The sequence below is a fragment of the Scyliorhinus canicula genome, chromosome 27 (assembly GCF_902713615.1).
Source record: "Scyliorhinus canicula chromosome 27, sScyCan1.1, whole genome shotgun sequence".
Lineage (NCBI taxonomy): Eukaryota > Metazoa > Chordata > Chondrichthyes > Carcharhiniformes > Scyliorhinidae > Scyliorhinus > Scyliorhinus canicula.
The window spans coordinates 19,850,215-19,864,570 of NC_052172.1; positions in this window are offsets into that span (position 1 = coordinate 19,850,215).

Here is a 14,356-nt window from a genome sequence, read left to right on the forward strand (position 1 = left end):
TCCCACAGGCCTGTGCTACCCGGCCGCCCAGCCACCATGCTGCCCCAGCTAGCCACTATGCTGCCCCAGCCAGCCACTATGTTGCTCCAGCCTGCCATTTCTGTGGCCAGAACTTGCACCCGCGGCAGCACTGCCCGGCCCGCAACGCGATCTGCAGCAACTGCGGGCGAAAAGGGCACTACGCAAGAATGTGCCTCGCAAAAAGGGACCCAGCTTTCAACTCCCCAGCGACTCGCAGTAACCGCTCCCCGCACTCTCAGCCCCGCAGGGCCCGAAACGCTGCTGCCTATGCGCCCTCCGCCCCCTCCAGCCATGTGCGATTCATGGGGGCCGCCATCTTGGAAAACCTCCACCACGCGGCCGGCCACGTGCGACTCATGGGGGCCGCCATCTTGGACGCCATCTTCCTCGCCGCCCGCCATGTGCGACTCATGGGGGCCACCATCTTGGACGCCATCTCCCTCGCCGCCCACCACGTGCGATCCACGGGCCCGATCGGCATCTCCGCGCTCGGACAACTCAGCGGAGGAATTCGAACTAAACTATGAACTCAGAGGGCAGTCATCATGGGGCCACTCCAGCACAGCTGATCGAGCCACTGACTACCCGCAACTCAGCGCGGTCACCCTGGACCAATGACGACCAAAGAATCTACGAAACTCGATGGCAGAGGTCCATATCAACGGTTACAAAACGCCATGCCTCTCCGACTCCGGGAGCACAGAGAGCTTCATACATCCAGACCTGGTAAGACGCTGTTCGCTCCCCGTTTTCCCCACGCAGCAAACTATCGCGCTCGCTTCAGGCTCCCATTCAGTCCAAATCCAGGGACGCACCGCCGCAACACTCACAATCCGAGGCACTAGTTACTCAAGTTCAAACTCTACGTTTTGCCCGAACTCTGCGCGCCACTCTTATTAGGCCTAGACTTTCAATGTAACCTCAAGAGCCTCACCCTCAGCTTCGGAGGGCCCCTGCCTCCACTCACGATCTGCAGCCTCGCTACGCTGCGAATCCCCCCCCACCCTCCTCTCTTTGCCAATCTCACTAAGGACTGTAAACCCGTAGCCACTCGTAGGAGGCGGTATAGCCTGCAGGATAGGGTATTTGTCAGAGCAGAGGTCCGAAGGATACTCAGTGAGAGGGTTATAGAGGCCAGCGATAGTCCCTGGAGAAATCAGGTGGTGGTTGTTAAGACCGGGGAAAAATTCCATATGGTGGTCGACTACAGTCAGACTATAAATAGATTTACACTCCTCGACGCGTATCCCCTCCCCAGGATTGCAGACATGGTAAACCAGATCGCCCAGTACCGTCTCTTTTCCACGATGGATCTGAAGTCTGCATACCACCAGCTCCCAATCCGCCTGGAGGACCTCCACTACACGGCATTCGAGGCCGATGGCCGCCTCTTCCATTTCCTCCGGGTCCCTTTCGGCGTCACCAATGGGGTCTCGGTGTTCCAACGAGCAATGGACCGAATAGTGGACCAGTACGGGCTGCGGGCCACATTTCCGTACTTGGACAATGTCACCATCTGCGGCTATGACCAGCAGGATCACGACGCCAACCTCCGCCGTTTTCTCCAGACGGCACAGAAACTGAATCTCATGTACAAGGAGAAATGTGTTTTCCGCACATCCAGACTAACCATCCTCGGCTATGTCATGGAAAACAAAGTCCTGGGCCCCGACCCGGACCGTATGCGCCCCCTCTTAGAACTCCCTCCCCCTCATTGTCCCAAGGCCCTCAAACGGTGCTTGGGATATTTTTCCTACTACGCCCAGTGGGTCCCTCAATATGCAGACAAAGCCCGCCCACTCTTTAGGACCACACGATTTCCCCTGTCAGCCGAGGCACGCCAGGCCTTCGACAGCATCAAGGAGGACATCGCCAAAGTGGCCATGCGGGCGGTGGATAAATCCACCCCATTTCAGGTAGAGAGCGACGCCTCAGAGGTAGCTCTTGCAGCCACGCTAAATCAGGCAGGGAGACCAGTTGCATTTTTCTCCCGTACCCTCTCCGCTTCAGAACTCCGACGCTCTTCAGTCGAGAAAGAAGCATAAGCCATTGTGGAGGCTATCCGTCACTGGAGGCACTACCTCGCAGGTAGGAGGTTCACCCTCATCACCGACCAAAGATCGGTTGCCTTCATGTTCGACAACTCGCAAAGGGGCAAATTAAAAAAGCATCCACAATGACTCTGCCACCCAGGGGTCACCCGGCTCGCCCACTACATTAGGGCTCGAAACCTGCCTTTCTCCAACGAGGAGGTAAAAGCGGTCACCAGGGACTGCCCGATCTGTGCGGAGTGCAAACCGCACTTCTATAGACCAGACAGGGCCCACCTGGTCAAGGCTTCTAGGCCCTTTGAACGCCTCGCGATTTATTTGAAAGGGCCACTCCCCTCAACTAACAAGAACATTTACTTCTTAAACGTTGTAGACAAATTCTCCCGTTTTCCATTCGCTATCCCGTGCTCCGACATGACCTCCCACACAGTTATTATGGCCCTGCATAGAATCTTCACCCTGTTTGGTTTCCCCAGCTACATACACAGTGACCGGGGTTCGTCCTTCATGAGGACGAGCTGCGTCAGTACCTGCTCGAAAAGGGCATTGCCTCGAGCAGGACTACCAGCTACAACCCCAGGGGAACGGCAGGTGGAAAGGGAGAACGCGACGGTCTGGAAGACCGTCCTACTGACCCTCCGGTCTAGAAAGCTCCAAGTCTCCCAGTGGCAGGAAGTCCTCCCAGACGCGCTCCACGCTATTAGGTCCCTTTTGTGTACGGCGACCAACCAGACCCCTCACGACAGGCTCTTCATTTTTTCCAGGGGCACTACCACGGGGGTCTCACTTCCGGCATGGCTGAGGACGCCGGGTCCCGTACTCCTGAGGAAACACATCAGGGCACACAAAACCGACCCCCTTGTTGAGAAGGTGCGCCTGCTCCACTCCAACCCCAGTACGCATTTGTCGAGTTCCCTGACGGCCGTCAGGACACAGTATCTCTCCGGGATCTGGCACCCGCCGGATCCAGCGCCCCCCCTACCCCCACAGAAGGATCTCTCACCCCACGCTGCCGCCCCCTTGCGCTCCCGAGCCCACGAGCTCGTCCACCAGTTCCACGCCCCCGCGCCAGCCAGCCCCCAGTCGAACCAAGGGAGTATGAAGCTCGGATACAACCCTCTCTGGAGTCTCCCATCGTACCCTAGCACACCACACCCATCCAGCCACCGCAAGAGGCTGCAACCCCGGTGCTCCGCAGATCTCAGCGGACAATTCGACCGCCGGACAGACTGACTTTATAGAGTAGACCACCACCCCGCCGGACTTGATTTTTTTGAAGGGGGTGAATGTAATATATGTTAATATATACGAAATTCACACTGTTGTTGTAAGCGCAGTAGCGCTGTCCTACCACTAGGGGGAGTAGCGCTGGGAGCACCTAGGAACTTGTACTGGGCTCCACCCTTGGTTCCGCCCACTACTCCTCCCCCTAGTGCAGCTGTATAAGTACCCGTGTCCAGAGTCAGCCTGGGTCACTGCGAGTTCATCAACAGGTAACAGGCTGGCTCTGAAGTAAGTCGATTAAAGCCTAGATTCACATTGGAAACACGTGTCTGGTGAATTGATGGTTCCATTACCCTGTTAATCAAGCTGTCCTACCAAAAGGGATCAACTTGCCCTTCTCCGCATTGAACATCATCTTTTTTTTTAAAACTTGTTTTTATTCAAAATTTTCCACAATTTTTACAAAACCACTACTTAAAGAAGGAAAAAAAAAATGAACAACTTAACAAAGCAAGGTGGGATAACTACCATTTACAAGAAAAATCTATCCACAACCCATACAGTTCCCCCCCACCCCCCCAACCCGGTTTGCTGCTGCTGCTGACCTCCTCACTTAACGTTCCATGAGAAAGTCAAGGAACGGTTGCCACCGCCTGGAGAACCCCAGCAAGGACCCTCTCAAGGCAAACTTTATCCTCTCCAAACTTAGAAACCCAGCCATGCCACTGACCCAAGTCTCCACACTTGGGGGTTTTGCATCCCTCCACATTAACAAGATCCGTCTCCGGGTTACCAAGTAGGCAAAGGCCAGGACTCCGGCCTCTTTCGGCTCCTGCACTCCCGGATCTTCTGACACCCCAAATATTGCTATCCCCCAGCTCGGCTTTACCCGAGTGTCCAAGACCTTGGACATAGCCTTTGCAAAGCCTCGCCAGAATTCTTTAAGCGCCGGGCATGCCCAAAACATATGGACATGGTTTGCTGGGCTCCCAGAACACCTCACACACCTGTCCTCCACCCCAAAGAACTTGCTCATTCTTGCCACTGTCATGTGTGCCTGGAGGACCACCTTAAATGGAATCAAGCTAAGCCTGGCACAAGATGAGGAGGAATTGATCCTGCCCTGGGCGTCCGCCCACAAGCCCTCATCCAGCTCCTCACCCAGCTCCTCCTCCCACTTGCCCTTCAGCTCCTCCGCCGAGGCCTCCTCCGCCTCCTGTAGCTCCTGGTATATGTCTGATACCTTTCTGTCTCCTACCCACATGCCCGAGACCACCCTGTCCTTTATCCTGCGGGAAGGTAGCAACGGAAATTCCACCACCTGCTTCTTCAAGAAAGCGTGGACTTGCAGGTACCTAAAGGTATTCCCCAGGTGCAACCTGAATTTCTCCTCCAGCGCCTTCAGGCTGGCAAAAGTCCCATCTATAAACAAGTCCCCCATCCTTTTGATACCCGCTCTGTGCCAGCTTAGAGACCCTCCGTCTATTCTACCCGGGACAAACCTGTGGTTGTTTTGTATCGGGGTCCAGACTGAGGCCCCTACCTCCCTCTATGCCTTCTCCACAGCCCCCTAATCCTCAGTGCTGCCATCACTACCGGGTTTGTGGTGTACCGTGCCGGCGAGAGCGGCGGTGGTGCCCTTATCAGTGCCCTCAAGCTAGTATCCCTGCAAGACGCCGCCTCCAGCCACTTCTACGCCACACCCCCCACTACCCATTTCCGAATCATGGATATGTTCGCTGCAGCCAACCCCCCCGCCCCCCCCAACTGCACTCTAAGAAGTCTTTTAACCCGTGGGGTCTTGTTTGCCCACACAAATCCCGTGATAATCCTGTTCACCCGCTTGAAGAAGGAGCTTTGAACATCATCTGCCACCTCTCTGCCCACTCCACCAACTTGTCTCTGTTCTTTTGAAGTTCTATACTGTCCTCTCTCGAGTTAACAATGCTTCCCAAGTTTTTGTATCATTCCACCAACATCTAAGTTATTAATATATATCAGGAAAAGCAAGGGTTCCAATACTGACCCCTGGGGAAGACTACTACAAACCTTCCTGCAGTCCGAAAAATATCCATTGACCATTACTCACTACTGCCTATACAGTCAATTTTGGGCTGCATTCTGTTTGGGAGACTCCACCAGAGCGGAATTGCTTCTGGTTTGTGCTGGTGCTGAGAGTGGAACCCACAAGTGATTCACTCACCTTGACATACACATTTATGTATGGTGTGGAATGCAAAGGATCTTGTTTTGAATCCCATTGTCGGATTGCCTGCTCAAACTTATTCAAATCATCCAGCTATGATTGACAGCTCCTGACCACATTAGAAGCAGTTAAGTGCTTTCTGCAGAGAAAAAGAGGAAGTGAAAGATCAGGGGCGGGATTCTCCGAACCCCCGCCGGGTAGGAGAATCGCCGGGGGCGGCATTCCGGCTACCGTATTCTCCGGCGCCGTAGATTTGGCGGGGGGGGGGGGGGGGGAGAATCGCGCTGCGCCAGTCGGCGGCCGCTGGCAGTGCACCCCCCCCCCCCGCTATTCTCCAGCCCACGTTGAGACGAGTGCCGCCCATTTTCTTGCCGGGCCTATCGGCGTAAATTAGAGTAGGTCCTTACCGGTGGGACCTGGTGGCGCAGGTGGCCTCTGGGGTCCTCAGAGAGAGGGGGGGGGGGGGGGCACGGCGGGGATCTGGCCCCGCGAGGTGCCCCTACAGTGGCCTGGCCCACGATCGGTGCCCCACCAATTCCCGCAGAATCCCGCCCCTTAACTTCTGATGTTTATAAACATTGAGGTTAGGTTCAAAGCGGGGTACTTTAGATGCATTCAAACATGAAGGGAAATTAAAAGAAACAATAGACACCCGGCTGTCTGGAAGTTATTACCCTGTCAATTACAGCCTACGATAAGCTTTTTTTCTTTGAACGCAGAGACAAAAGTAGAAATTACAGAACAAGGCTTATTTTGATAGAACTATTTTTCAAATTTTACAATACAGAATTTACAGTACCCAATTATCTTTTTACAATGACGGGGCAATTTAGCGTGGCCAATCCACCTACCCTGTACATCTTTGGGTTGTGGGGATGAAACCCATGCAGACACGGGGAGAATGTTCAAACTCCACACAGTGACCTGGACCAGGATCAAACCTGGGTCCTCAGCGCTGTGAACAGCAGTGTAAATCACTTAATCACTGTGTTGCCCCTTATTTTGGTAGAATTACAATACTCCTCCACTCTCCTAAGGGTCCCCTTCCCTGACCTGCAGCTCGGCGGGGTTTTTATACAACTGGGGCTCTCCTTGTAAAGGGGAAATTCTGTCCCCTTTAAGGGGAAGGCCTGCCAGTCTTAAAGGGGAAGGTCATATTCTGGGGTGGTCACGGCAATCATAGTCCTGATCAGAGGACCTCCATTGGGATTATAACACTCCTCTCGACTAAGTCCAGAGCAAAGTTGATATCCGTGGGTTAAGTGCACTGGGCCTTTCAACCATTTCGCCTGTGAATGGTGTGCAGGTGCTGACCTCGCAGTATCAGGAAACATGTATCGGACCAGTGAGTGGTGTTTATATGACGAACATCTGGGCGGTGGCGCCAATTCCGGCGTAGCCACTGTCGCAGAATGTCCATCTCAGTTTCCGAGTCGGAGCTAGGTGATTCGTCGTCCGGCATCTCAGTGTCTTCAAAAGGTACTGCTGAATCTTTGCCAACCGGCGGAATAGTGGTGCTAACAGGAGCTAACTTGGTGCGCCAGGGCAGCGGTGAAGACGAGACGTCTGAATCAACGGCAGGCATAGCAGGAGTATCCTGCAAGTGGCTTTGGAGATGGTCCACATGGCAATTAGACTCACGGCCCTGTGACCATATTTGGTAAGAAACCGGACTTGTTTTCGGCAACACGCCGCCCGGTATCCAAGCGGCCCCTCCGCTGAAGTTCCGGACGTGTACTGTCTCTCCTGGTACGATCTTGCGCAGTGGCCTGTGGAAACCTGCCTCGATATGGTCCTGAATGTGATGGACCTTTCCGCCAATATCCTGAAGAATGGACTCAAATGGATGCGGAGACGGCGACTCATCAACATCTCGGCTGACACAATGCCTCTTGTGGCATGCGGGGTTGTTCGGTAGCAGGATAAGAAGGGAATAGATAGGATAGGAGCAGGGAGGTTGTTTCTACTCGTGGGTGAAACAAGAACTAGGGGCCACAAGAACAGTGGGAGCAGATTTAGGACTGAGTTCAGGAGGAACTTCTGCACCCAAAGAATCGTGAATCTGCCTAGTGAAGCAGTTGAGGCTACCTCGTTAAATGTTTTTAAGGCAAAGGTAGGTAGATTTTTGAACAATTAAGAAATAAAAAGTTATAGTGAGTGGGTGCGCAAATGGGGCTAAGTCCACAAAAAGATCAGCCATGATCTTATTGAATGGCGGAGCAGGCGCGAGGGCAGGTGGCCTACTCCTGCTCCTAGCTCTTATGTGGCACTGCATCAAATGCCTTTTGAAAGTCCATATACACCACATCAACAGCATTGCCCTCATCAACCCTCTCTGTTACCTCTAAAATCTTCAGAAAATTAGTTAAACACAATTTCCCCCATAGAACATTACAACACAGAAACAGGCCCTTTGGCCCCCAATATTGTGCCGAGCATTGTCCAAAACCAAGATCAAGCTATCCCACTCCCTGTCATTCTGATGTGCTCCATGTGCCTATCCAATAACCGCTTGAAAGTTCCTAAAGTGCATATCCATGTTTACACTGGTTGTGGCTGGAGTAAATACATGGAGGAGAGGTAGCAAGTAGAATGAGGGGAAAAGAGGAAAGATCCGGTCAGCAGATTTAAAGGTGTGACCCCCAGCGTCTGACTTATATATATCCAACTTGAGACACTGCTATAAAATATACTCATAAGAAGACTTTCTGGGAACTAAAAGCTATCTAACTCTGTGACATGAATGAAATTTAGAAGACAAAAGTATATTGGGTGGAATGCAAAGCTAGCCAGATGCTGTAGTGAGAAGCGTTGTGGTTTTCTTTTGTGAAGGATGAACTGTTCTGACTAAATTACCTCCCTTATCCATGATTGCTGATAGGATAGTGATCCATGGAGGAAATTTATACTTGACTCATAGGGTGGGAAACCTCAGAGAATTGAGTGGAACACTGGAAGCAAAACTCGGGTCCAGTGAGAAACAAGCGTTACACCCAATCCTGTCACAATCCCGATGTGCGGTTTAGGCTAAAATTTCCCCCACAACACTGAACTACAATCAATTATTTTTAACTCAAGTTTAATAATTTGATACCAGTTTCTCCCCTCACTTCTCTTGAAGACACCGACATGGAGTGGGGAATAGATTAGTGGTTATTCTTCAACTGACTGCCTGTGGTCTGTTCCAGCTGAGTAAAGCTTGCTCTCATCTAATGCATACCAATACTTTTTTATTTAGTTATCTGGATGAGGAACAAGAGCTTTGGCTGATTTTCACTCCCTCCGCATCCAGTGTGATTCAGGTATGATACGGAATGACACTTTCTTAGTGGAATCTTAGCTGAGATAGACATGAATTTACAGTACAGGAGGCCATTTGGCCCATCGAGTCTGCGCCGACCTTTGGAAAGCCACACCACCACCATATCCCCGTAACCCCACCTAACTTTTTTGGACACTAAAGGGCAATTTAGCACGGCCAATCCAACTAACCTGCACATCTTTGCACCACGGGAGGAAACCGGAGCACCCGGAGGAAACCCACGCAGACACGGGAGAACGTGCAGACCCACAGCAGACAGTGACCCAAGCTGGAATCGAATCTGGGACCCTGGAGCTGTGAACCAACAGTGTTAACCATTGGTACTACCGTGCCGGCCATCAGCTACTCAGCTTCTATTAATGAGCTTGCGGGGCCAACTGGTCAGTCCATTTGCCTGAACTGCTGCTGGAGCAATTAGTCAGCGAGAGATTTAATTTACAGAAAGGCCTAATTTACTGAACAACTATTTAAATGGCTAGATTTACTGGAAATCTCCCTATGTTACACAGAAGTGGAAGGTAATTCAACCCTTCAAGACTTTTCCATTATTCAATTAGATCAAAGCTGAATGTATCTCAAGTCCATTTAACTGCATTGGTTCCGTATCTCATAATGGCAGCTCCACAGATTGAGGTTCGGACATTGCCTGTATTATAGAGGACAATAATGGCCAAATAAAGTTGTGAGGCGACTATCTTGTTGATTTTTTATGTTACTCCAATGAGGGATGGGAGATGGATCCTTTGCCTGGCACTGAGGGACCAGCTAGAATTGGAACTCTGTAAGCAGGACACAGTGGGCCCCAATCATTGCCCTATCTCACACTTTCTGAGGCAGGTATAATGGCGTGCAGTAGGCACGTACTGAAGCTCTTTCTCCATATGTTAAAGGGCTTCTGCATAAATTGGTACATTTTACTTTAGTTTTAATGTTGTTCCTAGTGAAGCAGTGCCCCCTACTGCACATTCGATTTGAGTATCAATCAACCTTTGTGTGCACGTACAAAGCAAACCTGTATAAAAGGTAGGGGATAGAGGTTAGAGATGACCAAAGGGATTCAAAGGATTAAGATACTGTAACTGTAAGAAAAGCGAGCGACAATTTACTCTTTATTTAGTTTCTTTCAGTGATGGTATAGCATCTCTCAAACACATCTCTTTCTCAGGCACTCCTCGACCCTTGGTATTTCCTTATGCTTTCTAAATTCTGGTCCTCCTACCTGTGGGCAGGAGGTTTTCCACTTCCTCCCCACAGAAATCAAGTAGACTCCCTTGGGCTTCCCAGCAGTAACTGCGCCTCACAGGATCTACCCAAGTATCACGAAGCGGCGCAACTAGAATTCTGCCCACAGTGGGCTGGATGAAGCTGCACTCGCTTAAGTAGGCCTTAAACATACAAATGCCTACTCATCCAAGATATACCGATCTGCCAGCACACAAACAGGATTCCTCAAACCGGGCGCGTTCAGTCCTGGTCCATGTTGGGTATGCTGCTTCGGATACACAGGCTGCTACTTGATGCAGTCTTAACTAAAGGATGCTTCAGACTCTGAAATGAGTTCAACGCGTTTATGAATTGTTAACACAGTTCTCAAATGAGTTTGACTCTCTGCTAATCTAACTGTAGTTATTCGGGATGAACTTGCCAAGGAAATTGACAATTCCCAGGAAGCGCAGCACTGCCTTCTTGTCCCCGGGGACTTTCATTGCCTTGGTGGATTTAATTTTGTCTGTGCCCGGTGCGCACACTGTGTTGCGAAATCTGATCGCCCAGGAACTTCAGCGTGGGATGTCCTAAAACAGCACTTGGACCTGTTAGCTTGAGGCCATGTTCATGTATGTTGGAGTACTTTCTTGAGTCGCAACACAGGTTCCTCTGGGGTTGTGGACCAGATATGATATCGTCAACATAGACACAAACCCCTTCTATTTCCTCCATTATCTGTTCCATGATGCGATGGAAAATCTCTGATGCCGAGATGCCAAATGGCATTTGGTTGTAGCAGAATCTGACCAAAAAGCATGTTGGTGCAGAGCCTTCTGCTGGACTCTTCAAGTTGGATTTGCCAAAATCCTTGGAATGTGTCCAATTTTGTGAAGAAGCTCGCTGCCATCTCACTCGTGATTTCTTCCCTCTTTGGGACAGGGTAATGTTCCCGCAGAATTTTTGTTTAGATCCCTGTGGTCAATGCAAATGCGTAGGTCCCCCGAAGGCTTCTTTACGCACACCATCGAGCTGGCCCAGTTGGTTGATTCAGTGACCTTGGAGATTAAGCCTTTTTGTTGTAGACTCGTGAGCTCTGCCTTCAGGGGCTCTCTCAGTGGAGCAGGGACACATTGTGATGGCGTGGACCACTGGCCTGGCATCGGCTGCAGTAGAATTTTGTACTCATACACATAAATAAAATTTACAGTGTAGAAGGCCATTCGGCCCATCGAGTCTGCACCGGCTCTTTGAAAGAGCACCCACGCCTCCACCCTATCCCAGTAACCCCGGCTAACCATTGTTTGAGCACTAAGGGCACTACTCATACGGCAGCATGCCCACCCCGCTAAGTACATCTGGGTACTGGGTTAGGATGTCGTCGATGTTGGCCTGAAGATCTGAATGGGACGGCGTCATGGTGTAGACCCTTTGAATGGGGTTCAGTTGCTTGCAGGCGGGCGCACCCAGCAGGGATGCCCTGTCTGGTTTAACAATCTCGAAGTGTAAGCTTGCTTGTGTGTGTCGGCTGGACACCTGCTGTTGGCAGGACCCCAGTGCCTTGATTGCATTTCCATTGTAGTCCAGGAGTTTGCAGGCAGCTGGAAGGATCGTGGGGGCTTCTTGATTCTCTTGAAGTCCACCTGCGAAATCAGGTTGGCGGAGGCACCTGTGTCCAGTTTGAACTGGATGGGGCAGTGGTTGACCTTCATCACTGCATGCCATTCGTCCTCGGAATCCACGGCCAGGATTGATTAGACTCGCAATGTGTGCAGTGTGGCATATTCGCACTTTCGCAATAATGCCCACTTGGCAAGTGTTGTCCGGGTATTCATCATCTGCATCAGTCGCCCTGCCTGGATCAGAGTTATGCATTCGGTGTTGCACACTTCTGATGCTCTGCTGTCGGAATTGGGAGCGCTGGCTCCTGACTGGTCCAGATCTGCACAGGGCTGCATAGTGGTTTGGTTATCCACAGTTTAAACAGCGTTTGCCTCTTGCTGGGCAGTTTTTTAAAAAATGGGTGGTGCCGCAGTTCGCACACGTCATGACGTCGGCATCATGATGCTCAGTGCGTCGTTGCGCATGCGCTGTGAGGTTCTCGGACGTTTGCACCTGCACAGTGCGGTTTTCGGCCGCTTTGTGTTCCGATCGCATTGCGCATGCGTCAGGCCCCGGGAAGAGCGCGCAAAATGGCCGCTTTCGTCAATGTGGAGGCACTGCGTCCGGGAGATGGCCTGAACACACTCCACCTCGTGGGGGGCTTGTTTTTCACTTTCTGCAGTTTTGTACTGTGAATAACGATTTTTAGAGTGGTCATGCATAGTACACGTTTCAATCGCGACTGGCAGGGTCATGTGCTTGATTTTCAACAATTGCTCTCGCAGAGGATCAGAGTGGACTCCAAATACGATTTGGTCTCGGATCATGGAGTCGTCTTTACCTTGCATCCCCTGCTTGAAGATGTAGCGCTCGAAGATTTCATTGGTGTCCACCTCGCAACGGCTGTCGAATTTGTCCAGGATCGTTTGGTACTTTGCTTTGTCTTGCTCTTCGGAAAAGTGAAAGGAGTTGAAGATCTCTATCGCACGGTCACCCGCAGTTGTGAGTAGATGAACTATCTTCCCAGCATTGGTCGCGCCATTGAGGTCGGATGCTTCTACATATAGTTGCAATTTCTGCTTGAATGATCGCCAGTTGGCACTAAGATTGCTGCTGGTCCTGAGCTGATGAGGAGCCTGAATCCTGTCCATTGTGTCTGTATTCAGTAGCTGGTTGTCACAGATCTTGCTGAGTTGAACCAAATAGATTGAACAGTCACTCCTGGTATCATGTTGTGTTATGCTGCTTCGGATAACACAGGTTGCTACTTGATGCAGTCTTAACTAAAGGATGCTCCAGACTCTGAAATGAGTTCAACGTGTTTATTGAACGATTAACACAGTTCTCAAATGAGTTCGACTCTCTGCTAATCTAACTGTAGTAACTCAGTCTAACTGTCCCAGCTTGCTCGAAGCCACATGCTGGGGTGTGATGCTGCTGATCAACCCTGTCTAACTCGCTAGATGTCTGTCGGTGGAAAAAGGCAGGGTGTGAGTGCCTCATCCCTTTTATAGTTTATGTCCTGCCCCCTTGTCGTCATGCCACCTCTGAGTGTCCTGACTCTCCATTGGCTGTGTCCTATTCTGAGTGTTCATTGGTTGCATATCATGACAGTCCACACAAACGTGACCAGGAGGAACGGCACTCAGGGGGTCTCCCAGGCTATGGGAGGCCCCTGGCCCTCCCCCTGGAATGTGGGCACCTTGGCACTTCCACCCTGGCACTGTCAAGTGGCACTACCAAGCTGACAGGAGCACTGCGAGGGTGCCAATGTCAGGGTGCCCAGGGTGGCATTGGCAGGAATCAGGGCCCGAGGGGAACAATGCCTATGAAAGGTGGGTGGGGGGGGTATGATGGGTGGGGGGAGGGGGTGTTGCAGGGAAGGGCAGTAAAGAAGGGGCCTTTGAGAAGTTTGGGGGGGGGGGTTGACGGGTGGGGGTCCACGGAGGATCGTGCCCTGTGGATTCTTTACTCCTGCTCGAGTCCCTTTCCTGCCTCAGTCATGGTTAAACATTCCGGTCCCTGGCAGTTAACTCTGGTATTCTCCAGTCCGCCAGCCTCGTTTTCCAGTGCAGCAACCCCCCTCCCCCCACAGCAGTGGAATTTTCCGCTCCCATAGCCTCCCAATGGGGTTCCCCATTATGGCGACCATTAGGGCAGCAGGGTAGCATGGTGGTTAGCATAAATGCTTCACAGCTCCAGGGTCCCAGGTTCGATTCCCGGCTGGGTCACTGTCTGTGTGGAGTCTGCACGTCCTCCCCGTGTGCGTGGGTTTCCTCCGGGTGCTCTGGTTTCCTCCCACAGTCCAAAGATGTGCGGGTTAGGTGGATTGGCCATGCTAAATTGCCCGTAGTGTCCTAATAAAAGTAAGGTTAAGGGGGGGGGGGTTGTTGGGTTACAGGTATAGGGTGGATACGTGGGTTTGAGTAGGGTGATCATGGCTCGGCACAACACTGAGGGCCGAAGGGCCTGTTCTGTGCTGTACTGTTCTATGTTCTAACACGGTTGAGAAACCCGTGGATGTGGGTGTGTTGCCGGCGGAGCTGAGGATTTCACTGATGGAGAATTCTGCTGCCTATCTTAAGGCATGTGACCACCTTCTAGCTTCACCTTTCTTTAAGGTAGCTATCATGTTCCATGTGGTCGCAATTTCCATTCTTACCACTCTCTAGGTAAACAAGTTTCTGCTGAATAAATTTATTAATAACTAATTTATATTCATGATCC